This window comes from Trachypithecus francoisi, unplaced genomic scaffold (assembly GCF_009764315.1).
Source record: "Trachypithecus francoisi isolate TF-2019V2 unplaced genomic scaffold, Tfra_2.0 Lachesis_group11, whole genome shotgun sequence".
NCBI lineage: Eukaryota > Metazoa > Chordata > Mammalia > Primates > Cercopithecidae > Trachypithecus > Trachypithecus francoisi.
This window is the reverse complement of record NW_022681456.1, coordinates 84,964,651-84,989,791: the sequence shown is the minus strand read 5'-3', so window position 1 is coordinate 84,989,791 and position 25,141 is coordinate 84,964,651. Positions and strand designations below refer to the sequence as shown.

General features: G+C 41.5%; 1 protein-coding gene across 8 annotated transcripts in view; it reads left to right on the top strand.

Annotated features, from left to right (window-relative positions):
- The window catches only part of SPATS2 (spermatogenesis associated serine rich 2), a 172,112-nt gene that overhangs the window by 27,757 nt on the left and 119,214 nt on the right, over window positions 1–25,141 (top strand). For 2 of the 8 annotated variants that reach the window (XM_033222194.1, XM_033222198.1), the window contains one exon: window positions 13,782–13,957. The exons of the other annotated variants lie outside the window; for them this stretch is intronic. The gene's annotated coding sequence lies outside the window, so the exon portion shown is untranslated. The remainder of the gene's footprint in view (window positions 1–13,781; window positions 13,958–25,141) is intronic. 8 annotated transcript variants of the gene reach the window in all.

Here is a 25,141-nt window from a genome sequence, read left to right as displayed (position 1 = left end):
TCAGTTCTTTTGGATAAATATCCAGAAGTGAGATTAGCGGATCATGTCATATATTTTCCATAGCAGCTACACCATTTTACGTTCCCACCAACAGTGTACAGGGGTTTTAGCATCTCCTTGTCTTCATCATATTCTTATTCTTGGGGTGCTGTCTTTCATTGCTGATTTTCTCATGGAAGGTTTGTTTCTCTGTCTGTGTATGTGTGTGTATTTTCTTTAACTCTGAACTTGAGTCCTATGTACCTCAGATTGTGGAAGCTTCCCTACTGCATAGTTTCTCCTTTGCTTCTACTGTGGTACTATTTCATTCTTTAGTTCTGAATCTTATTTATGATAAAGTATCAGCTTGGGTTCCCTCTACCACATGTTTAGTATGAATTTAGATCTCACATCTATGAATGGTACAGGACTGGGATCCAGTTTCTTCCAGGTAACTTTTTCCATTCCTAGTCCCAAATGCAAGACTTTCTCTTCTCCTAGCTAGTGAGCTGTTTCTATTTCTCATTTCATGGATGGAGCAGTCCTTTTTGTTTCTTAATTTATGCTCAGTTCCATCTTGTTTTGGGCTGAGTACATGGCCTGTGGCCTAAACTCTTCTGTAGCTCCTAGCCCTTTAGGCATCTGTCTGATTCAGGTATTCGTGTGTATCATTTGGCTTCCGCTCTGGACTTCAGCTCTGTAATAGCCTTTTAAATGAGCTTCTCTGATTCCACTCTTGTACCCCTAATAATCCATTCCCAACACAGTGATCATTTATTTTATTTATATTTTAGTGCCTATGTTGTTAGCTTCATCTGGCACCATTCCTACCCTCTGGTTACTCTGGCCATTTATTTCCCTAATGCCTTGTGTTCCCACTCACTTCAGGGCCTTTGTACTTGCTATTCCCTCTGTCTGGAATGTTCTTCACTGCCACCACCCCTTTCCTTGTCATTACCTTCTCATTTTTAGGCTCTGACCTCAGTTATCACTTCCTGAGAGAAGTCTTTGCTGACTCCTCAGTTCGTTTCAGGTTTCTCTCTCCCTGTGGATATCACCGCATCCTAAACTTTATTTTCATGGCATGTATCATGTTTTTTATTAGAATGTAAACTGTCTGAGGGTAGGAACTTGATCTTTCTTGTCACTGTATTTCCTGTCCTGAGAAGAGTGCTTATACAAGTAGGTATTAAAAAGATGTTGAGTGGGTGCATGTATTTGAGCAGTTTCCTCCATTAGACTGTAAGCTAGGAGAGTGCAAGACATTTCCGTTTTGCTCACTAGTATATTCCCCAGTGCCTAGTATAGAACCTGGCATATTATAAGCGCTCAATATTTACTGGCCGGCTGGATGCTGTGGCTCACTCCTGTAATCCCACAGCTTTGGGAGGCTAAGATGGGAGGATCGCTTAAGGCCAGGAGTTTGAGACCAACCTGGGTAACATAACAAGACCCTATCTCTACAAAAAATAAGAAAAGCTAGCTGGGTATGGTAGTGCGTGCCTGTTGTCTTAACTACTTGGAAGGCTGGCGTGGGAAGACCACTTGAGCCCAGGAGTTTGAGGCTTCAGTGAGCTATGATGATGTCATTGCATTCCAACTTGAGCGGCAGAGTAAGACTCCTAGCTCTTAAAAAAAAAAAAAAAAAGGATAAATTGGCCTAGCGTGATGGCCCACATCTGTAGTCCCAGCACTGTGGGAGGCCGAGGTGGGCAGATCATTTGAGCTCAGGAATTTGAGACCAGCCTGAGCAACATGGCAAAACCCCATCTCTACAAAAAATACAAAAATTAGTGGTGTGAGCCTGTGGTCCCAGCTACTCAGGAGGCTGAGGTATGAGGATTGTTTGGGCCCGGGAGGTGCAGATTGCAGTTAGATCAAGCCACTGCACTCCAGCCTGGGAGACAGAGGGAGACCCTGTCTCAAAAAAAAAAAAAAAAAAAAAATGATGGCTGACTGAATGAATGAATGAGTAAGTAATTTTAAATGAGGGTGGGGGCCAGACTGGGGCCAGTTCGTAAAGAATTTTATTTGTAATGCTAAGAAGCTTGAATTTGAACTTTAGATAAGGGGGTTTTAAGCAGGAGAATGCCGTGAACAGGCTTACATTCAATGTAGAAGGATCCCCTCAGCAGTTATGTGGAGACTGGTTGGAACGTTACAGAATATTGGTGTACTCCAGGGAAGATTGAAGTCCTAATAGAAGGAAGGTGGAATGGAAAAGATAAATTCAAGAGAATTTAGAAATAGGCAGGATTGGATTGGATGAAGATGGGAGAATAAGGGGAAGAACGTGTGTCACTTCCTGGGTTTCTTGTCCGGGAGACTAAGTAGTGCCACCCACATGGGCACTGTAGGAAGAAGGACAGGCTTGGGAGTGGATGAACTTAGTTGAGATGTGTTAAATTTTCAAGCATGAGAAATATGGAAAATTTAATTGATGGTGTATTTTACTTGGATTATGGATATTCTTTTTTTTCCCCTCACACACTTAATCCTTTATATGTAAATACAGAAATCCCACCCACCCCCATGTTTTCCAGAAAATGATTTGAGTTAAACAGCTCTTTTACTAGGAACATGTTCAGTTTGAGTTTCCTGTGGGATATCCAGGTGGAGATGTACATTAGGTAATAGGGAGCTTGGTTGGAAAAGTCTATTTCTGTACTATTTCCTACAATTTCAATGAAAACAGCCTGACAATTTTGACTTTTTCTATCTTAGGCTGTTTTAGCATGCTTTGTCTCCAGTACTTGCAAAGCTGTCCTAGATTTTTCTTCCTTTTGTTTTTGTCCTTCCTCTTTATTTTGCCTTTGCCAGACTCAAGGGTTTCTCACCTTCTGACCCCTGCATTTCCCCCATGTCCACATACTTCTTCGTGTCTTTTTTTCTAATTTTTTTCTCAAAGAGCATATAATTCTTTTTTTTCTTTTGGTTTTCAGGGTTCATTTTCATCAAAGTTATGTGTGAATATGGTTTATAGAATCAAATAGTTTTGTAAAGCTTGTTTTAAAAAAGCAGCGCCCCCCTTTATTTCCCTTTTCTCAGAAGCACTTTTAGCTTTTTTAGTTAGTATTTTTGTTACCTCCATTTCTGTGATAACATGCTTATATTGCTATTTCTGATTTCATCAGTTGTAAGATGCACCATTACTTGATGTACTACTAGAAAAGGGAAATAAGCCCAAGATGGACAGTCTGTTAAGGGCCATGCATAAAGCTGGGAAACTACATGAGAATGGAAATGAGAAGTAAACCCACCTTACAGAAAGGCATAGCAAGGCAGCTTGTGTCTCAACTTTGATGGTATGTAGGAGGGCTAAAAACTTTCATGGGAATTTAAACTGGTTCTAGGTCTGAATTCACACTTCCTATGTGGTACAACAAAATTTAAGCAGAGATTCTAATTAAAAGTTGTTTCAGATTGGTAGTGCCTCAGGTGCTTGAAAGAAACAAATAGCAATTATACGATGTCATTAATTGTGCTTGGTTTTCAGAGACGTTAAAATATGAAAAAAATATGGTACCATGTACCAGGCACTGTTCTTATTGCTCGAGATAAACTGTGAACAAAACAGACCTTCTCTGTCTTCCTTGAGTTTATATTCTGGAGAGGGGAATGTTTAGACAAAATAAGAATATACATGGTATACTAGATGTTGAGATATTTAAGTAAGATGACTAAAAATTGACCATCAGATTTAGTAATTTGGAAATTGTTTGCTGATCTTGACGGGAGAGGCTTTGGTAGGGTAGTCAGGAAGCAAAAGCCTCTTGGGGTGATTTTGAGAGAGAATGGGAAGACAGGAATTGGAGACAGTTACAGCTTCTCGGAGTGTTGCTGTCAAGGAGAGCAGAGAAACGAGTAAGTAGCTGGAGAGGAAACTGGGGTTATGGCTTATCTTTTTCAATGAGATAATTAAGAGTGTGTTTCTACAGTGCTGATGAGGATGCACCCGTAGAGAGGGAAATATTGCTGATGCAGGAGGGAGAAGAGGGAATGACTTAGCAATAGTGTTTGGAGTCTGGCGTTCAAGTGGAGGAGTTGGCTGTAGATAAGAGCAGTCAGTTCATCTACAGTGAATAACAGGAGAGAGGACAGGGCAAATGGTGGTAGTGATTGCCGCCTTCTTTCACTGAGGAAGTGGAAGGAAGGGCAGCAGCTAGGAGTGAGCATGGGCGAGAAAGTATTCATTGATAGCTTGAGAAAAGAGAAAATGGCATAAAATGTACCAAATAGAGGAGTGGGAGAATGAATGGATAAGGCAAAAGTTTTGATTGTTATGCTGAGCTAAGAGACCATTTGAAGTTAGCTGTTGTGAATTTTATGTGAGAACTGTTTAGTATGAATGTGTTTGTTTTTATTATTTCATTTTAATTTTGAGATAGGATCTTGCTCTGTCAGCCAGGCTTGAGTACTGTGGTGCATAGCTCACTGTATCCTTCAACCTCTCAGGCTGAAGTGATTCTCCCACCTCAGCCTCCCAAGTAGCTGGGACCACAGGCATGTGCCACTAATTTTTTGATTTTTTTTTTTTTTTTTTGTAGAGACAAGGTCTTACTATGTTGCCCAGGCTGGTCTCAAACCCCTGGGATAAAGCTATCCTCCTGTCTGACCCTCCCAAGTAGCTGGAACTACAGCCAAGTACCGCCATGCCTGGCTAATTTTAAAATTTTTTGTAGAGACAAGGTCTCCCTACGTTGACCAGGCTAGTCTCAAACTCCTGGGCTCACGTGATCTTCCTGCCTCTGCCTCCCACAGTGCTGGGATTACAGGCATGAGCCCCTGCATTTGGCTCTTTTTTTCCTTTTTAAAGCCACATTTAGCTACATGGTGTAGGCAAAGAGTAGATGGACAGCTTTTTGTTTTTAACATATTATTCAGGAAGATTTTAAACATACAAAAGTAAATAGAGCCCTCATGTACTCATCACCCAGTTTCAACAAATATTTACTCACTGCTAATCTTGTTTTATTTGTACCCTCAACCATTTTCCATATTATTTTTCATATTATTTTGAAGCAATCCCAAACATATTTTGTGCTTAAATATTTCGTGTTTCTCTAAAAGATATGGGCTCTTACCAAAAAGTACCATTACCACACTATAAGATTTAACAATTCCTTGATATCAAATATCCTGTCAGTTTCTTTTTCTTTTCTTTTTTAGTTTTTATTTTAAAATTTATTTTTCAGACAGGGTCTTACTCTGTCACCCAGACTGGAGTGCAGTGGTGCGATGTCAGCTCACTGCAACCTCTGCCTCCCAGACTCAAGTGATTTTTCTGCCTCAGCCTCCTGAGTAGCTGGGATTACAGCCATGTACCACACTGCCCGGCTAATTTTTTTGTATTTTTAGTAGAGACGGGGTTTCGCCATGTTGGCCAGGCTGGTCTTAAACTCCTGACCTCAAATGATTCACCTGCCTGGCCTAGTTTTTGTTTTATTGATTGATTGATTGATTGACTGACAGGGTCTCACTCTGTCGCCCAGGCTGGAGTGCAGTGGTGCAAACACGGCTCACCACAGCCTTGACCTCTTGGGCTCTGTTGATCCTTCTTCCTCAGTCTCCCAAGTAGCTGGGAGTATAGGCATGCACCGCCATGCCCAGCTATTAGTTTTCTAATTTCCAGTTGCCTCCTGAATGTCCTAAATGGTTTCGTTTTTCTTGACAGGGGTTGTATTTAATCAGGGTTGGTGTTTTGCCAGGCAGTTATGATGAAATGAGAGTAGGGGTCTTGAGACTTGAGATGTATACAAGGGAATGATAATAGTGATGGACCTTGAACTTGAAGCTTAGGAGGAAAATGAAGATGTACGAGGGGAATGGGATCAATGGCTTGTAAATCCGGGTGGGGTCAAAGGATTGTTGGAGTTAGGGTGCTAGAGGGAGCAATCTGAAAAGATACAGAACGGTGATTGGAGAGTAGAGCAGCTGAAGTGGAGATTGTGGGGGGACTCTAATTATTTAACGACAAGGTCTAGGAGATTGACTGTGGGAGTGAGTGGAAAGTAGGGTAAAGGACAAGATTGTCGCAGGAGAGATGGTAAAGGAACTGAGAGGTCTGAGCATCAGAACAGTCACCTACATGAACATTGAAATCTCCTGGAATAATGATAGCCCAGTGAGCCCAAGAACTGAAGTCTTCAAGGCTTAAGGCTTGAGAAGTGACCTAGGCATATCCAGATGAATGTAAAGAAGGGGGTAGTGGTGGTATGGTTGACAGGAGGCTTTTTTTCAGGAAGGAAGGGGGAATAATCTGGAAACAGAACCTAGGTACAAGGTAAATAACCTTACCTCTTCTAAACCCTAGGCCCTCTAGTATTAGGGTGTGAGAGAGAAAACACTACGGATAGGACTGTAGAGAGAACAGTGGCTTTAGAGCAGTTAGATTTCATTTAGAGCAAAATGGTGAAGGGATCATTTAGACAAGAGGTTTAAGATACAGGGGATTTAGTTGATGTGTTCCAGGGGATATGGTGCAAAGATTTTGGGAATTGAGGAGGAGTGGAGAAAGGGGAGGCCGGTCATTAAAGGGGGTGAAAGTTTGAGGATTCAGAATGACCCGAGAGTCCTGGGATTTTTGTGGTGAGTGATGTAAAGAGGGACACATCATGATGACATTAGTCCTGATGTCTCAAGGCAAATTGTAGTGTAAGCACATGAAGGACAGAGGTAGTGAAGAAGCTGCAAAGTGGAAGTGCCCTTTACTTCTGGCAGTGCAGGTGTAGGGAAAGGCAGAGGAGCTGGAGCTGTTACTTCTTACTTACTTTTGGGGCCAAAGTGGTCAAAAGTAAAAAGCTGTTATTTCAGTGATTCAAAAACTGGAATTCTTGCTGGGCGTGGTGGCTCACGCCTGTAATCCCAGCACTTTGGGAGGCTGAGGTGGGCGGATCACCTGAGGTCAGGAGTTCGAGACCAGCCTGGACAACATGGTGAAATCCCGCCTCTACTAAAAATACAAGAGTTAGCCGGGCGTGGTGGTGGGTGCTTGTAGTCCTAATTGCTCGGGAGGCTGAGGTATGAGAATCGCTTGAATCAAGGAGGCGGAGGTTGCAGTGAGCCAAGATCATGCCACTGTCCACACACACACACACACACACACACACACACACACACACACGAAACTGGAATTCTCTGTTATGGCTTATTGATTTTCTATTCCCTGTTGTTTCCTGCCTGTAGTACCCTATTCTTAAATATCCTGGAAACTGGGTGCTAGGGAAACGACAGCAAGATTACAGTAAGGAATTGGGGGTCTCAGCTCAAGGGTTGGAAAGGGAAGGGAGGGAAGAAGTTTCAAAGAGAATTAGCTTTAGATTCCTTAAATCTGGCCAAAGAAAAAGAGAGAGTTAGAAGAGGGAAGTTCGACCTGTGTTCTGGGAGGGGAGAGTAAAGTACTGTTTGGAAATAGGGAACTTGCCTAAGGATCTGTGTCCTGACAGGTTCCAGAAAGAGCTGTTGCTGGATGTGAGACCTGACTTTTGCTAGATTCATTCGTTCCAGTGGATATTTACTAGCGCCTGCTGTGTGCCAGGCACTGGGCTAGATGCTAGGGGTATAATGTTGAGCAAGAGACAAGTTCCTGCTTACATGGATTTACAATCTTGCAGGGAAGACAATTAAACCAGAAATTACAATTTAGTGTGGTGAATGCTATGATAGAAATTGTCAGCGTCCTTTGGAAGCCTCTAGTGAAAGCATCAGATTAGTCTTAAGTGGGGTAGGGAGGGGAAGAGTGCAGGTTCTGGAGTTAGTGACTTAAAAAAAAATTTTTTTTTTTTTGAGACGGAGTCTCGCTCTGTCTCCCAGGCTGGAGTGCTGTGGCCGGATCTCAGCTCACTGCAAGCTCCGCCTCCCGGGTTCACACCATTCTCCCGCCTCAGCCTCCTGAGTAGCTGGGACTACAGGCGCCCGCCACCTCGCCCGGCTAGTTTTTTGTATTTTTTAGTAGAGACGGGGTTTCACCGTGTTAGCCAGGATGGTCTCGATCTCCTGACCTCGTGATCCGCCCGTCTCGGCCTCCCAAAGTGCTGGGATTACAGGCTTGAGCCACTGCGCCTGGCTTTTCTTTTTTTTTAAGAGATAAGATCTTGCTCTGTTGCCTAGACTGGGGTGTAGTTGTGTGATCTTAGCTCACTGCAGCCTTGAACTCCTGGGCCGAAGTGATCCTCCCGCCTCAGTCTCCCAAGTAGCTGGGACCACAGGTGCATGCCACCATGTCCAGCTAATTTTTCGTATAGACAGGGTCTTGCTATGTTGCCTAAGATGATCTCCAGCTCCTGGCCTCAGGTGATCCTCCCTCCTTGGTTTCCCAAAGTGCTAGGATTATAGGCGTGAGCCACTGTGCCCGGTTTAGAGTAGTCACGTTTAGATAGAGACTTGAAAGATGAGCAGAAATTAGCCAGTCAAAGAGAATAGGGGAGAATAGTTATGTGTCAAGCAGCCAAATGTATGCTGTCTTTGCCCCTCCAACTGCCAAACCTTATTTTCGCAGGGGAACAGAGAACAGTCATCTGTTCTGATCACTGTCTTCATCCCCAGCATTCCTATATACCAGGGGTTGGTAAACTACTGTTCACGGACAGGTCAGATCTGGCCTGCTGCCTGTCGTTGTATGGCCTGCAAGCTAAGAATGGTTCTTATACTTTTAAGTGGTTGAAAGAATAAAAAGGAGAATATTTTGTGACACATGAAAATTATATTAAATTCAGGTATCAGTGTCCCTGAAAAATACTTGTGTTGGAACACAGCCATGCTCATTTTTTTTTTCTTTTTCTTTTCTTTTTTTTGTATTGTCTATGGCTGCTTTTACACTACAGTAGCAGATTTGAGTGGTTGCAATACAGATTGTAGGGCTTCCAAAGCCTAAAATATTTGGTATCTTGCTCTTTACAGAAAAAGTGTGATGGCGCCTGGTTTAACCCATCATTATTATTTCATTGTATCATGTCTGTATGAGGATTATCATTAGCTACCTTTCATTTCCTATGTGCTAGATGCTTTACATGTTTATATATAATCTTTTTAATAATTGTCCAGAGATGTTGGTAACATGCCTAAAATTACGCACTTAAATTTTGACACAGTGTCAAAATTTAAACCCAGATGTCTGAATTCAACATCTGTATTCATTTTACTGATCACATTGTGTTACAATTGTTCATATGTCCATCTCTCAAGAAGAGACTTCAGCTTGGGCTGGGCGCCGTGGCTCACGCTTGAATTTCCAGCACTTTGGGAGGCTGAGGCGGGTGGATCGCCTGAGTTCAGGAGTTCCAGACCAGCCTGGCCAATGTGGCAAAACCCCGTCTCTACTAAAAATACAGAAATTAGCTGGGCATGGTGACCTGTGCCTGTAATCCCAGCTACGTGGGAGGCTGAGGCAGGAGAATCGCTTGAACTCGGGAGGTAGAGGTTGCAGTGAGCTGAGATTGCACCACTGCATCCCAGCCTGGGTGAGAGAGTGAGACTGTCTCAAAAAAAGGAGAGACTTGAGCTTGAATGATAGCTTGCTTTTTCTTAAACAGCTACCATTTTTAGTACAGGGTGAGTCCAAATAAATGTTTATTAGATGACTTTCATGTATATAATTTCATCTGCCTTCTAACAAACCTATGAGGATAACACATATATAAATTTTTCAAATAATTGACATTTACTCTTTTGCATACAATTTCTTCCATTTTAAATAACAATACTTTAAAACATGACATTTGAAAATTACATTAAATGTAACTAAAGATATTTGGAAAAATTTTGTGCTGTCAGAACAATGCCTTTGGTTTGGGAGGCCAAGGCGAGTGGACCACTTGAGGTCAGGAGTTCAAGAGCAGCCTGGCCAACATGGTGAAACCCTGTCTATACTAAAAATACAAAAATTAGCTGGTCATGGTGGTGCATGCTGGTAATCCCAGCTACTTGGGAGGCTGAGGCAGGAGGAGGATTGCTTGAATTCGGGAGGATACTGACATATATGTACAGTTGTTTGTGTAATACCTATAGTAAATAATAATCTTGGAATGCTAGATCTTTCTAGTTTTTTTCAACTTTTTTTTTTTTTTTTTTTAAGACAAGGTCTCTTGCTCTGTCATCTAGGCTGGAGTGCAGCAGTGCAATCATAGCTCACTGTAGCCTTGACCCCCAAGCTCAAGTGATCCTCCCACTTCAGCCTCCCAAGTAGCTGGGACTGCAGGTGTGCACTACCACACCTGACTAATTTTTTTTTAGTTTTTGTAGAGATGGAGTCTCACTATGGTGCCTACTCTGATTTTGAATTCCTGGCTTCAAGCTATCCTCCCATCTTGGCCTTCCAAAGTGCTGGGATTACAGGTGTGAGCCACCGCGCCCAGCCTAGTTTTTGTCAGCTTTTTATGCTTTCTTTTCTGTGTATTCCTTTGTCAGCTGTCAGTGATAGCTGTTTTTCCCCCCCTATTTTAAATTTGCTACTTCTATCTTTTGGTGGATTCAGGAAATAGAATTAAAACTCTATCAAAATTGTGTATAAAGTAAGAGTTCCAAGATCAAGGCAGATTTGGTTTAAAAAAAAAGTAAGAATTAGTCTTGATACTATCACCTGTGAATAAAGTGAAAGTGAGGTGTTCTTGTTCTTAAGGATTTTATAACACAATTGGAGAGAGCAAACATATACTGGGAACAATCATAATGTAAAATAATATTAACACCAAACTTGTATATCCCACTGGCCACTTAACATCTCTGTGTGCATGTCTAATAGTGGATATAATAGGCATCTCAAACTTCATATGAACCCCTATTCCTCTTTCACGGTCATCCCCATTTCAGTAAATAGACTATCCTTCCAGTTACTTGGGATAAAAACCTTGGAATCATCCTTGATGCCTCTCTCCCTGTACATATCACATTTCATCTTGTTTTACTTTGAGAATACATACTGAACCTTACCACCCTCTCTGCTACTACCACTCAGATTCAAACTGCTGTCCTCTCTTTCCTGGATTGTTGCATTAGTCTTCTGATTGAGTTCTCTCTTTCTGTCCTTGTCTTTGTGCAGTCTTTTCTCAACAGACCTCCAGAATGATCCTCTTAAAATGAAGTCAAATGAGGTTGTCACTTCTTTGCTCAAGATCTTCCAGTGGTTTTCCATTTTAGAGTAAAAGCCAAAGTTGTGACAGTGGACTGAAAGGTTGTGCAAAGTCTGACTTCAGTTTACTCCTCTGGCCTGATTTCCTATGACTCTCCACTGCTCATGTTCCTTTAGCCACAGTGACATCCTTGCTGTTTTTCTAAGATGCCAGGTTGTTTCTTCTTCAGAACATTTGTGCTTGCTGTTGCCTCTCCTAGAATGCTTTTCCTATGCAGGTAGTATGGCTTTTCCTCTTCCTTACTTCAGCAGTCAGGCTCAAATGTTACCATATTGGTGAGGCCCTGGCTCAGTATCACCTTTACCCTGCTTCATTTTCTCTGTAGCACTTATCCAGATCTGATAGGCTCTGTGTGTATTTTATTTATTCAAATTTTAATTTAAAAAATGTTTTATTGCTATCTCCCCATAGGCTAAGACAGGGGTTGCCAAGCCAAAAATGGCCTGCTGCGTCTTTTTGTAAATAAAGTTTAATTAGGACACAGCCATGCTCATTCATTAACATATTGTCAGTGCAGCTTTTGCATTGCAACAGCAGAATTGAGTACTGTGACAGACTGTGTGGCCAGCAAAGCCTAAAATATTTGTTGTGTGGCCCTTGACAGAGTTTGTGGGCTCCTTGGCTAGCAGCATGTTTGACACATAGCAGATGATTGATTGAATGAAAACAAAGTCAGTGTTAAATGGTAGGTTACAGACTGTAAAATGCTATATGAGTTAATATCTAAAAAGTTACTCGTTATTAGACTTTAAAATCAAGGATAATTTGGGAATACGTCAGCCGTAATACCTTGTTCAAGCTGAGGTTCTTGAGTGTATTAGTCATTACTACCTGATAGCAAAGATATGCCAGCTTTTCTAAGGCCACGCCTAATTTGGAGATGATAGTATTACTTTTTTTTTTTTTTTTTTTTTTTGTCACCCAGGCTGGAGTGCAGTGTCGCAATCTCGGCTCACTGCAGCCTCCGCCTCCTGGGCTCCAGTGATTCTCCTCCCGCAGCCTCCCGAGTAGCTGGGATTACAGGCACCTACCACCATGCTTAGCTAATTTTTGTATCTTTAGTAGAGACAGGGTTTTGACATGTTGGCCAGGCTAGTCTCGAAATCCTGACCTCAAGTGATCCGCCTGTCTTGGCCTCCCAAAGTGCTGAGAGATTACAGGTGTGAGTCACTGCACCTGGACTTTTTTTTTTTTTTTTTTGAGACGGAGTCTCGCTCTGTCACCCAGGCTGGAGTGCAATGGCATGATCTTAGCTCACTGCAAGCTCTGCCTCCCGGGTTTACGCCATTCTCCTGCCTCAGCCTCCCGAGTAGCTGGGACTACAGGCGCCTGCCACCACGCCCGGCTAATTTTTTTTTTTGTATTTTAGTAGAGACGGGGTTTCACCGTGTTAGCCAGGATGGTCTCGATCTCCTGACCTTGTGATCCACCCGTCTCGGCCTCCCAAAGTGCTGGGATTACAGGCGTGAGCCACCGCACCCGGCCCTTTTTTCTTTTTTGAGATGGAGTCTTGCTCTGTCGCCCAAGCTGGAGTGCAGTGGTGCAATCTTGGCTCACTGCAACCTCCGCCTCCTGGCTTCAAGTGATTCTCCTGCCTCAGCCTCCTGAGTAGCCAAGACTATAGGCACGCAACACCAGGCCCAGCTAATTTTTATATTTTTAGTAGAGATGGGGTTTCACCATGTTGGCCATGCTGGTCTTGAACTCCTGACTTCAAGTGATCCGCCCACCTCGGCCTCCCAAAGTTCTGGGATTACAGGTGTAAGCCACTGCGCCCAGCCTGTTCAATACATGTTTGATGGCTGCACACCATGTATCTGAAAAAAAGTTGAATATACCCTAGCCACTTTGTTAGGCACTGGGATGCAGAATGAGTAAGACAGAGAGGATCCTCGCCCTCAGCATACTTACCATCTAATCTTTCTCCCCAACTCCTGCCTGACCTCATTTTGTATTGTATAATGGAAAATAAAGCTTGAGAAATCAAGAAACTTGTCCAGAGTTACATAGCTAGTTACTGATAGACTCTAACTAAGTGCAAGTTTCTTACATAAGAGATAAAAGCAGACCATCTATTCATTTATGCAAAGTTTTGAGTGCTCACTGATGTATTTATTCCTCTATTAGATGCTGGGGAATATAGTGGTAAGCAAAACACCCATATCTCTTTGATGTAGAGCTTAAAAGGATTTTTTTTTTTTTTTGGAAACCAGCATTTTCTCCACTATGTTATATGTAGTTTCTAATCTTTTCTCTCATGGGAGGGTTAGGTGCTATCAAATATCCATTCTTTAATGTGACTGAGTTTAGTGAGTTTTAGTGTGTTCCCGACACTTTTAGTTTTATCAAAGGACTTTTGAATGAGGAAGGAGGAATTAGGTAGTTGTGGGTTCTCTGTGGGAGGTGACATTTACTTATTTCAAAATTTGTATAGGGCCTAAACTTTTGCCCTATGAGCAAGCGAGAACCTTTTCTCTTCCCTTGGATGGGATGATTCTGCTATCAGGACCCAGAGCCCATACTGACATTTAAAATCATCCACATTATGGGTTAAATAGATGTTTGCATGCTGACCTTCTCTTTCCTTTTAGCTACCCATCTAATGTAGTAATAGAGAAGGTTATTGATGTTAGCATACTCAGTCCTCTTGCCATGTAATGCCCTTGGTCATCTCAGGAAACATCAAAGAGAACACACCAGCAAGAAGGCTCCCACCAGATGTGCCGCTCAACTTGGACTTCCAAGCCTCCATAACTCAAATACTAGCTTATCTTGATGAATATGCATGTTTTACTGAGACTATGAGAAGAGACTTTACTGAAATGTGAAATGAAGCATGGGCCATATCTACCGTGAGTAAATAAATATTTTTGGTCCCCCCAAAAAAAAAAAAGAAAAGAAAAGCTTATTAAAATAGTTTTCTTCATAGAGTAGACTTGGGTATCTGCATGATTCAGTATTCAAAGAATCATATCTAAAGCAGAATACATACTTTATTCTTTAAAATTTCTTCTCAAACTAATTATGATTATATTTGATTTTTTTCCTCTTGGTACTTGCTTTAAAAAATCAAACATTTGACAGTCTAGGAAAAAGTGAAAAAAGATTAATTAAACCACTGCTAAATAATTTAGGATGTGTCTAGTTGGAAGTGCTCACACAATGTAATTATTCTTTCAGAGGTAAGTTACCTTGACCTCAGGCTTCCTTGCTGTTCTTTTACAGTACCTTCTGCCATTCTGCTGGGGCCAATTAGTTCTTGGCTCAGCTGTTTTAGTTTCTCTACAGAAGTTGGGCTTAACCATGTTTATAATATGTGAAAATCAAATTCCATTTTTTTCTTCTAAGAGAGCTAGAACATTAAATTCCCTGCCAGTGATCTAAAACACATTGAATTGTACATCTTCAAATGCAAAAGGTTTATTTTCTCCAAACTTACAGCATTTAAAGATGATGAGGCCTTAGAAATAGTGGTTATTATATGTTAGTGATGATTATTTTAGTTCTGCAGATACAACTGCATTTTAAAACACTATAAATTAGTGTTACATTGCAGAGGAGGTAGCATGGCCATCAGTCTCAAATTACCTAATAGTGTTATTTTATTTTTGAGATGGAGTCTCTCTCTGTCGCCCAGGTTGGAGTGCAGTAGCGCCGTCTTGACTCGCTGCAACCTCTGCCTCTTGGGTTCAAGCGATTCTCCTGCCTCAGTCTCCCAAGTAGCTGGGATTATAGGTATGCACCACCACGCCCAGCTAATTTTTGTGTTTTTAGTAGAGATGGGTTTCACCATGTTGGCCAGGCTGGTCTTGAACTCCTGACTCCTGACCTCAGGTGATTGGCCTGCCTTGGCCTCCTAAAGTGCTGGGATTACAAGCGTGAGCTACTGTGCCCGGTCAAATTATCTAATAATGTAAAAAAATTGTAAAATAAATGTTAGTAGGCAGTAAACCATTGATTATGTGTGTGTGTAAATAATTAGAAGTTGTTTCAGGCTGGGCATGGTGGCTCATGGTGTAATCCCAGCACTTTGGGAGGCTGAGGTAGAAGGATCTCTTGAAGCCAGGAGTTTGAGACTTCAGTGAGCCATGATCACAACACACTGTACTAAGTCTGGGCAACAGAGCGAGACCCTCATTCTAAAAAAAAAAAATTCAAATAATATTTGAAGTTAGATAATAATATTTAAAGTTAGATTCAAATAACACTTAGATTGGCATAAATCTTGAAATTTCTAATAATTTTGTTACACTGTAATTGAATACATGTTAAACCAATTATAAAAATATCTTTTGCCATGGTCAAATCAAACATTTCATCTGGGGAAAGAAGAAGGAACTGAGTAAGCATAAAGCTAGTATTTGATGTTAATTGATTGGTAATATAGAAAGGCAGGCTAAGTTTGAACTTCCAGAGTCTCAGGCTGGGATCTCCAGGCATGTTGTTACAGTTATCTAATACTAAGGAACAAAATAACTCCAAACTTAGTGCACAAAACCCTCATGGTTTTGGGGGTTGACTGGGCTCAGCTAAGTGGTTCTTGCTCAAGTTCTGTCATGCAGTTGTAATCAGATGGTGATTGAGCCTAGAGATACCTTGATGGCTTCCTTCTGTACTTACATATCTGACAGGAGCAGGGAAATTCAAATAGGCAGGGGATGGAACAACTAGGGCCCGTTGGACATCTCTCTGTATTTTCATGTAGTCACTCCAGCATAGGGATTTTATGGTAGCCAGACTACTGTAACTTTTTAATTTTAATTTTATTTATTTGTTTGTTTATTTATTTCTTTATTTATTTATTTTTCATAGAGACAGGGTCTTGCTGTGTAGCTCAGGCTGGCCTGGAACTCCTGGGCTCAAGTGATCCTCCTGCCTCAGCCTCTCAAAGTGCTAGGATTATAGGTGTGAGCCACCCTATCTTGCCAACATGTCATATTCCAAGGATACCTCAGTCTGCTCTTTGGTCACAAATTATTTTCATTCTTCCCACTTGCAGAATATACTCACCCCTTCTCAAGGCCCCCAGAATCTCACCTAATATACTTTAGCATTAGTCTCAGGTTTGAGGTCCAGGATCTTGCTATCTAAATCAGATCCAGGTATAAATTAGGCTACTCAGATATGGTTCCTTGGGTGTAGTTCCTTGAGTACCATTGCTTTCACTCTGAAGACCTGTGAACTAAACAGTCAGGGCATCTCCCCTGCATTCCCAGCCTACCCAATATGCAACACTGGACAAGCAGAAGATAACCACTATATTCACTCCTGTTTAAAAACACAGAAAAATGGGAGGAAGACAGTCACGGGTTCACAGCAATTCCGAAATCCAACCAGGCATGTATTACCAGTTCCGTAACATTATTGGAGGGATCAGCCCTACTGCCTAGGAATGATCCTCCATAGCTCTTGGTCTGCCTTTTGAATTCTTCCTTTTCCATAAAATGTACTGTATTGAAATAGAGTACTTTTCTTGGCTGCTTTCCTGCGCATAAAAGTTTGGGTGTCCAGAAGCCTCTTTTTATTTTGTATGGTCTCTGTCCCTTTTAGTCCAAGATGACAGTGTTTCTGAACATAAAATTCTCTTTAAAACTTAGTAGATTTTCTGTGACTCTTATGGGAAGGGAGTTTTAATGCATTAGATAAAAGCCACACTTACACGTTGATAGAACATGTAGAACTTAGGTTTTTCTCTACGGCTTTTGTGGGACAACACCTTTAGAATTCTTAGAAGGCCTTTGGTTTGAAACAGTCTATGAGGTACCACCTTAAATGTCTTTGACTTCTGAACTAGAAGTAGGCAAACAAAGGCCATCTAACTAAGACTTGTTTTTACATTTTCAAAGGGTTTAAAAAAAAAAGAAGTTCAATAGAGACTGTCTGTATATGGCCCTAAGCCTAAAATATTTATCTGGCCCTTTGCAGAAAATGTTTGCTGACTCTTGGTCTAAATAAAGTTTTAATCTTAATGCCAATTTTCCCTGGTCTGCTTTGGATTTGATCTTTGCCCAGAAGGTTTTTTTTTTTTTTCCCTTTTTTTTGAGATGGGGTCTTGCTCTGTCTCAAAGGCTGGAGTGCGATGGTGTGATCATAGCTCACTGCAGCCTTGAACTTCTTAGCTCAAGTAACCCTCCCACCTCAGCCTCCTGAGTAGCTAGGACTGTAGGCACATGCCTGGCTGATTTTTAAATTTTTGGTAGAGACAGAGTCTCACTATGTTGCCCAGGCTGGTCTTGAACTCCTGGCCTCAAGCGATCCTCCTACCTTGGCCCTGCAAAGTGCTGGGATTTTAGACATGAGCCACTGTTTCTAGCCCAGGGAGCATTTCTTTCTTTTTCTTTTTCTTTTTTTTTTGGAGGCAGAATTTCACTCATGTTACCCAGGCTGGAGTGCAGTGACGCGATCTCGTCTCACTGCAACCTCCACCTCCTGGATTCAAGTGATTCTCCTGCCTCAGCCTCCCGAGTAGAGGCATGTGCCACACCACCCAGCTAATTTTTGTATTTTTTTAGTGGAGACGACATTTCACCATCTTGGCCAGGCTGGTCTTGAACTCCTGACCTCCTGATCTGCCCACCTCAGCCTCCCAAAGTGCCAAAGTGCTGGGATTACAGGCTAATTTTGTATTTTTAGTAGAGATGGGGTTTCACCATATTGGTCAGGCTAGTCTCAAACTCCTGACCTCAGGTGATCCACCCGCCTCAGCCTCCCAAATTGCTGGGATTACAGGCGTGAGCCACGATGCCTGGTATGGGGCATTTCTTTTTTTTTTTTTTTTTTTTTTTTGAGACGGAGTCTCGCTGTCACCCAGGCTGGAGTGCAGTGGCCGGATCTCAGCTCACTGCAAGCTCCGCCTCCCGGGTTCACGCCATTCTCCTGCCTCAACCTCCCGAGTAGCTGGGACTACAGGCGCCCGCCACCTTGCCCGGCTAGTGTTTTGTATTTTTGAGTAGAGACGGGGTTTCGCTGTGTTAGCCAGGATGGTCTTGATCTCCTGACCTCGTGATCCGCCCGTCTCGGCCTCCCAAAGTGCTGGGATTACAGGCTTGAGCCACCGCGCCCGGCTGGCATTTCTTAATTTGAGAAATGTTTGCTATATGGGAAGGCTGGGGATAAGAAACAGTTTAATTTTTGGACCTAGCAACTCTTGGCTCCTTATATTTCTTCTATATTCTGCTTGGAAATTGTGTAATTTCTTCTTGAGCTTCTCTCTATCTGCACTTTCTGATACACAACTAAAAGAAACCAGTTGATACTTGATATTTTACCTGGAAATCTTCTTATCCAGTTTGTCAGTCATTAATTATATTTTTCGTTTTCCACATTACTGCAGATGACAGCTTTGCTAAACTTTTTCTGTGGTTACCCAATAAAATTCTTCAGCTTCCAATAACACTTTTTGCATTACTTTTAAGCCAGAGGCCTGCAACCTTTTTCTGTAAAGGGCCAGATAGTAAATATTTTAGGCTTTTTGGGCCATACAATCTTTGGCATACTTAGACAATATGTAAACTAATAGCTATACCTGTGTTCCAATAAAACTTTATTTTATTTTATTTTATTTTATTTTTTTTTTTTGAGACGGAGTCTCGCTCTGTCACCCAGGCTGGAGTGCAGTGGCCGGATCTCAGCTCACTGCAAGCTCCGCCTCCCGGGTTCACGCCATTCTCCTGCCTCGGCCTCCTGAGTAGCTGGGACTACAGGCGCCGCCATCTCGCCTGGCTAGTTTTTTTGTATTTTTAGTAGAGACGGGGTTTCACCGTATTAGCCAGGATGGTCTCGATCTCCTGACCTTGTGATCCGCCCGTCTCGGCCTCCCAATAAAACTTTATTTACAAAAACAGGCGGCAGGTTGAATTTCACCTACAGACTGTAATTTGCTGATCTCTGTTTTAAGTCTTTACGACAGCCTCCTTGAGGCCTTTGTTAACATTTTTCTCAAGACCCTGCAGGCCTTGGCTTACACTCTCAAGGCCCTTTTTGCTTTCCTTTGCTGCTCAGTATTAAGACCAAACATTTTACTTTTTTTTTTTTTTAATGGCAGAACAAAAAAATCTACTCCCTGTACCAAAATCTGTTTTGGTTATCTATTGATGTGTAACACACATCCCGAATTTAGCAGTGTAAAACAAAATTCTATTTTATTTTTTATGGTTCTGATGTTTGGGCTTGACTAGGCAGATCTTTCTTAGGGTTTCTCTTGAAGCAGTCAGGTCATGGCTGGGGTTGGAATCATTTAGAAGCCTTCCTCACCAGTGTCTCTTATGCGGTTGGAGACAGATGGTAGCTGGGCCTGGAGTCATTATCTCAGAGGGTTCCTCATTCATATATCTGGTGGCTGGGCTTAACAGCTGGTGTTCCCAGACATCTCTCTAACCGTGTGAGGCTTACTGGATATCTTACATGGTGACTTAGGAGTTCGAAGTTGCCCGAGAGAGCACCTGGCAGAAGTTTTATCACCTTTTATTTTATTTTATTTTATTTTGAGATAGAGTCTCGCTCAGTCGCCCAGGCTGGAGTGCAGTGTGTGATCTCAGCTCACTGCAGCCTCCACCTCCCGAGTTCAAGCAGTTCTCCTGCCTCAGCCTCCCAGTAGCTGGGATTACAGGCACCCATGACCATGCCCAACTAATTTTTTTGCATTTTTAGTAGAAGCAGTGTTTCACTATATTGGCCAGGCTGGTCACGAACCCCTGACCTCAAATGATTTGCCTGCCTCAGCCTCCCAAAGTGTTGGGATTACAGGCATGAGCCATTGTGCCTGGCCATTATCACCTTTATGACCTAGGTTGCTTCTGAGGTTGCTCAGTGCCCCTTCTGTTGCATTCCCTTCATGAGGAGAAGAATGAGACTCTACCTTCTGATGGGAGAAGGATGAAAGAATTTGCAAACGTATTTTAAAACACCGAACACCCCACACATACACCTATCAACAAGTTTTGGAAGCTAGAAATACAGCGGGTCAGGCTTCTCTCTTCCCTTTTTCACTAGGCAGGGAGATGAAAGATGGCCTCTCTTCTTTTAAATGTTCAAGAACTGGTTTGTCAAGAGCTATGGAAGAAGACTTCCCAGTAATAAGAACCTCTTTTCTTCAGTAGGGACAGGACCTGGGAGCTTTGGACTCATATTCAATTTCCTCTCTCTTCCATTTGTATCAGAGTAGGCTTAATGATGCTTCTCTCTCCAAAGAGGAAACAAAAAGAAATTAAAATCTCTATTAAAATTTTTATCATTTAGGGATTAGCTGAATCCATAAGTAACATCTTTGCAAGGGTTAAAGAATATGTGTGCCTGTTTGTCATTCACACTTTCAGTTGAATTAGTTTAGCTAACTTTCTTAATTCTTGTAGGGATACTCCTAAGGGAAATTTTGAAAAGGGGTTAGGTGATGGAAATAATTTAGAATGTAGACACTGTAAAGCAGGTTAGAAGAGTCTTTGAACAGCATTAGGGCACTGTCTCTAGAACTACTGTACTGCCTGACCCCATCTGAAAAGGCTTTGCTCACCTTATGTAGTGATGTGGCTCTGGAGGTAAAATATTTGGAAAAGGTGATTTATGATATGTGTTTGTAGAGGCTGTTGTGTTTTGTGTTGTTTCCATTTTGTTTTTTTCCTCCCGTTTTGCTGTTTCTTTCTCTTTCTGGGTTTGTACATCCTGAGAGATTCAACCCATCTTCTCTGATGACCTAAAAGAAGACAGTAGCCTAGCAAATAGAAAGTTGTTGCAGAAATAGCTGTCTGCCATATTACAGCGCTTCTGGGAAGAAGAAATGCCTGAACATTATCATTAACCTGTTTTATTTTTCTTGGTATCCAGATCTATATATTGTTGAGTTGGGATAGAGGGAAAAAGTGTATTAGCATGTATGTATTTATGTATTTAGAGACCCTATTTATGTATTTAGAGACCCTGTTTTGTTCTGTTGCCCAGGCAGTAGTGCAGTGGCATGATTTTGGCTCACTGCAACCTCCGCCTCCCGGGCTTTTGCCATTCTCCCACTTCAGCCTCCTGAGTAACTGAGACTACAGACACATGCCACCATGCCGGGCTAATTTTTGTGTTTTTCTGTAGAGATGGGGTTTCACCGTGTAGCTTTCATTTGAGATGATTCAGTGTTTTTTTTTTTTTTGAGGCAGGGTCTCACCCTGTTTCTTAGGCCAGAGTGCAGTGGTGCAATGCCTCAACCTCCTGTGCTCAAGGGATCCTCTTGCCTTAGCCTCCTAAGTAGCTAGGACTACAGGTGTGTGCCACCATGCCTGGCTAATTTTTAATTTAATTTAATTTAATTTTTTTTAGACAGAGTTCCACTCTTGTCACCTAGGCTGGAGTGCAATGACGTGATCTCCGCTCACTACTGTCTCTGCCTCCCAGGTTCAAGGGATTCTCCAGCTTTAGCCTCCCGAGTAGCTGGGATTACAGGTGCCTGCCACCACGCCCAGCTAATTTTTGTATTTTTAGTGTAGGCGGGGTTTTGCCATGTTGGCCAGTCTGTTCTCAAACTACTGACCTCAGATTGTCTGCCTGCCTCAGCCTCCCAAAGTGCTGGGATTACAGGCATGAGCCACTGCAAATGGCCTAATTTTTTATATTTATTTTTTGTAGAGGCAGTTCTCACTATGTTGCCCAAGCTGGTCTTAAACTTCTGGCCTCAAGTGAGCCATCTACCTCAGCCTCCCAAAGTGTTGGGATTACAGGTGTGAGCCACTGTGGCCAGCTGACTAAATTACTTTTACTTGGTATTTGAAAAATACTTTTATAAAGCTTTGGTAGAATTCCTGCAAACACATGCTAATTTGTGGTGTATAAGAACCATGAGAAGAATCAGAAAACAAAGTCTTGAAATGAGTGACATTATAGGAAAACAGACAGTAGGTACTTACAGATCTTGAACTACTGTAAATCAGAAGACTTCACTGCAATACCTTAACTTCAGTTGCAATTTGGCAGAAGTTTTGGGATTAACATTTATACCTTTTCAGTTGTCTTGTTTGTTTTATCTGCATTCTTTTTCCTTCCACCTGACACATACTCCTGTTCCCCTCCCAAGGTTCCCAAGTGGTTTGGAGGGAGTAGGGGTGGGGAGAAGAAAGAGTTAACTTTTTATGCTTTTAAGTCTCCTAGTATTACTTAACTAATTTCAGCTAGATGAAAGCTTATCTTTTAGAATATTTAATGCATGATATGTTGCATGCATTACGCATTCATTTTAAGACTTATAGTAGCATGGATTTATAAATGACATGGATAGCAAATTATTTCCAATCTAAATTGCTCTGTTCATTTTTGGGCAAAATAATTACTTGGGAGAGCAATATTTTTCTGACATGTTACAAGCCTGGGAGTGGTTTGGAAGGCTTTGAATGAATGCTGAGTATAAAGATTTTTGGTACAACTTGATTTTACTGCTTCTTTCCAGAGACTGCCAGTGGATTAGTTTGATCCTGTGTGAGGAAAAAAGCTGTTTGTGAAACCAGTAATTCCATAGAGACTAGTGGTATTAGAGATAATTTTAAATTTGGGGCTCAGCCAGAATGAGCGTTGATATACCCTTTCCTTTCTGTATTAATGAATTTAAAATACATTGTTGATTTAATGTTTAGTTTGTACATTGATTTCTGGTTTGGGCTTCTTTAAACTGTGTGAATATTAGAATCCAGTGAATTTGTTAAAAAATACTTGCTAATTCTGTCCTTTCATATGACATATACTAGTAGAAGACAGCTATTATTTTGAAAGCAGCAGATGTATTTAACATTCTTAATGATTGTACAGATGTGTACCGGCACAAGTATTTTGAATCAGAAAAAGCATTTGTCAAATGTAGATTTTTAGTTCATTATGAAAACATACCGTCTGTTTTATTGGTGCAATTAACAAAAGTAGTTTAGACAAAAGATTCAGAGCATTTCTGAAATGATGAAGCTTCTGTTCTTGAGACAGTCCTTTACTTACACTATGCATCAAGGAAAAGCAGCTGGAAATACCATTTCAAACAATTCTTTTGTGAGTTATGGGCCCTTAATGAATGACCAGCTTCAGCAGTGACTATGCTTCTTAGAGTCCTAAAATTTTGGAACTGAGAAGAGACAAGGCACAAGTTTTGTTTGGTCTTCATTAAGCACGTAGATGGGTAGAAAAGGATGTTTCTTTCCCTTGAGCTTTGAGCTTTTGCATTAAATTTTTTTTATTTTCCAGGTCATCTACCACATGTTATATTTATTGTTAAGGGATAAAAAAAAACAGTCAAAAATCCTGATTGTCATACAAGTATAAAATGAGGGCTGAATACAGTGGCTCACGCCTGTAATCCCAGCACTTTGGGAGGCTGAGGTGGGCGGATCATGAGGTCAGGAGTTCGACATCAGCCTGGCCAACATAGTGAAAGCCTGTCTCTACTAAAAATATGAAAGTTAGCTGGGCATGGTGGCATGTGCCTGTAATCCCAGCTACACAGGAGGCTGAGGCAGGAGAATCGCTTGAACCCAGGAGGCGGAGGTTGTGGTGAGCAGAGATCACACCACTCACTCCAGCCTGGGCAACAGAGCAAGACTGTGTCTCAAAAACGAACCAAAAAACAAAAACCTTTGCACTGCTACCACTTATCTACAATTTACAGTTATAAAATAGCTCAAAGACCATGAGGGATATAAATCCCATAGAATGCGATAACTAGGTAGGGTACACATTATGCAGTGCCTCGTTTCCGTTGAAGATGCGTAATTCTGGTCCATTTTAAAGTCTGAAAGGTTTTCCCCTACATCATAAAAAGGTGAAGTAAACAGATCTGTATTATGATTTTTGGCAATAATCCAATGTCTGTTAGTTTAGGGCCTATTCATTTAAATAAAGTCAGTTTTGAAAACAAAAGAAAAGTTATTCTTAGATGGATCTTTTCTGATATTTTGATTGACATTAGATACTTCCTCAGATAAGTGTCGAGTTTGGACTGTGTACAGCTACCTAAACTGTAGCTTCAAATAGTTGGGTAGCAAGTCCTGTAAGCCTACCCAGTGCCTAATCTTTTGTAGGTATTCAATTTTGTAAAGAACAATAATGATAATTTAAAGGGAGGTAAAACTTGTCTGCCCTATGTTAGTCCTTAAATGTACATATAAATTTGTTGCAATTCAAGCAACTTCCTAATGTTAAATGCTTTTTACCTGGGTGATTGAACTCAGGGAGCAGAGGGCACAGAGTTGGCATTATCTACTCTAATTTCATGCTGTGTGATTTTAACTGGACCTTTGCTGCTTTATGATCTTTTTATTCCTCTCATATTTATTCTCTAGCACATTCCTGATGTTGATATAGCAGAAGGAAATATAATTTGTAGTTTCATGGAGCTAGGTTTGAATCATCACCTCACCACTTACCGGCTCTTTGGTCTTGGGAAACTCTCAGACCTCAAGTTCTTCAGTTAAATGAATGATAAGTACTTCACAGAATTAAATAACATGTATGTAATGGATGTTACAGTGGCTGGCACTTAGTAAGCAGTAAATGTTAGTTTCTTATCTGTTCCTCTCAAGCCCTCAAGCTTTCCTGCTTTCTTTCCTCCTGTTTCCATAACTAAAAAGTTGGAGTAATTTGGTATGACCTCCTTAATCTTCCCTGTAGTTCTTTTTGTCTTTTTGTTTGTTTCAGAAGTATGTTTCCTTTACCTAACAGAGTTTTTGTGAAGATTTTTGATAATGCATGTGAAATTGCATTATTAGCATAGTTCCTGGCCTATAGTAGGCATTAAATAAAGATTAGGGTTGGGCGTGGTGGTTCATGCCTGTAATCCCAGCACTTTGGGAGGCCAAGGTGGGCAAACCACTTGAACTTGAGCTCAGGAGTTTGAGATCAGCCTGGGCAACATTGTGAAACCCCATCGCTACAAAAGATACAAAAACTAGCTGCATGTGGTGGCGTGTGCCTGTAGTCCCAGCTACTCAGGAGGCTTAGGTAGGAGGATCGTCTGAGCCCAGGAGACGGAGGTTACAGTGAGCCAAGACCATGCCATGACACTCCAGCCTGGGAAACAGAACCAG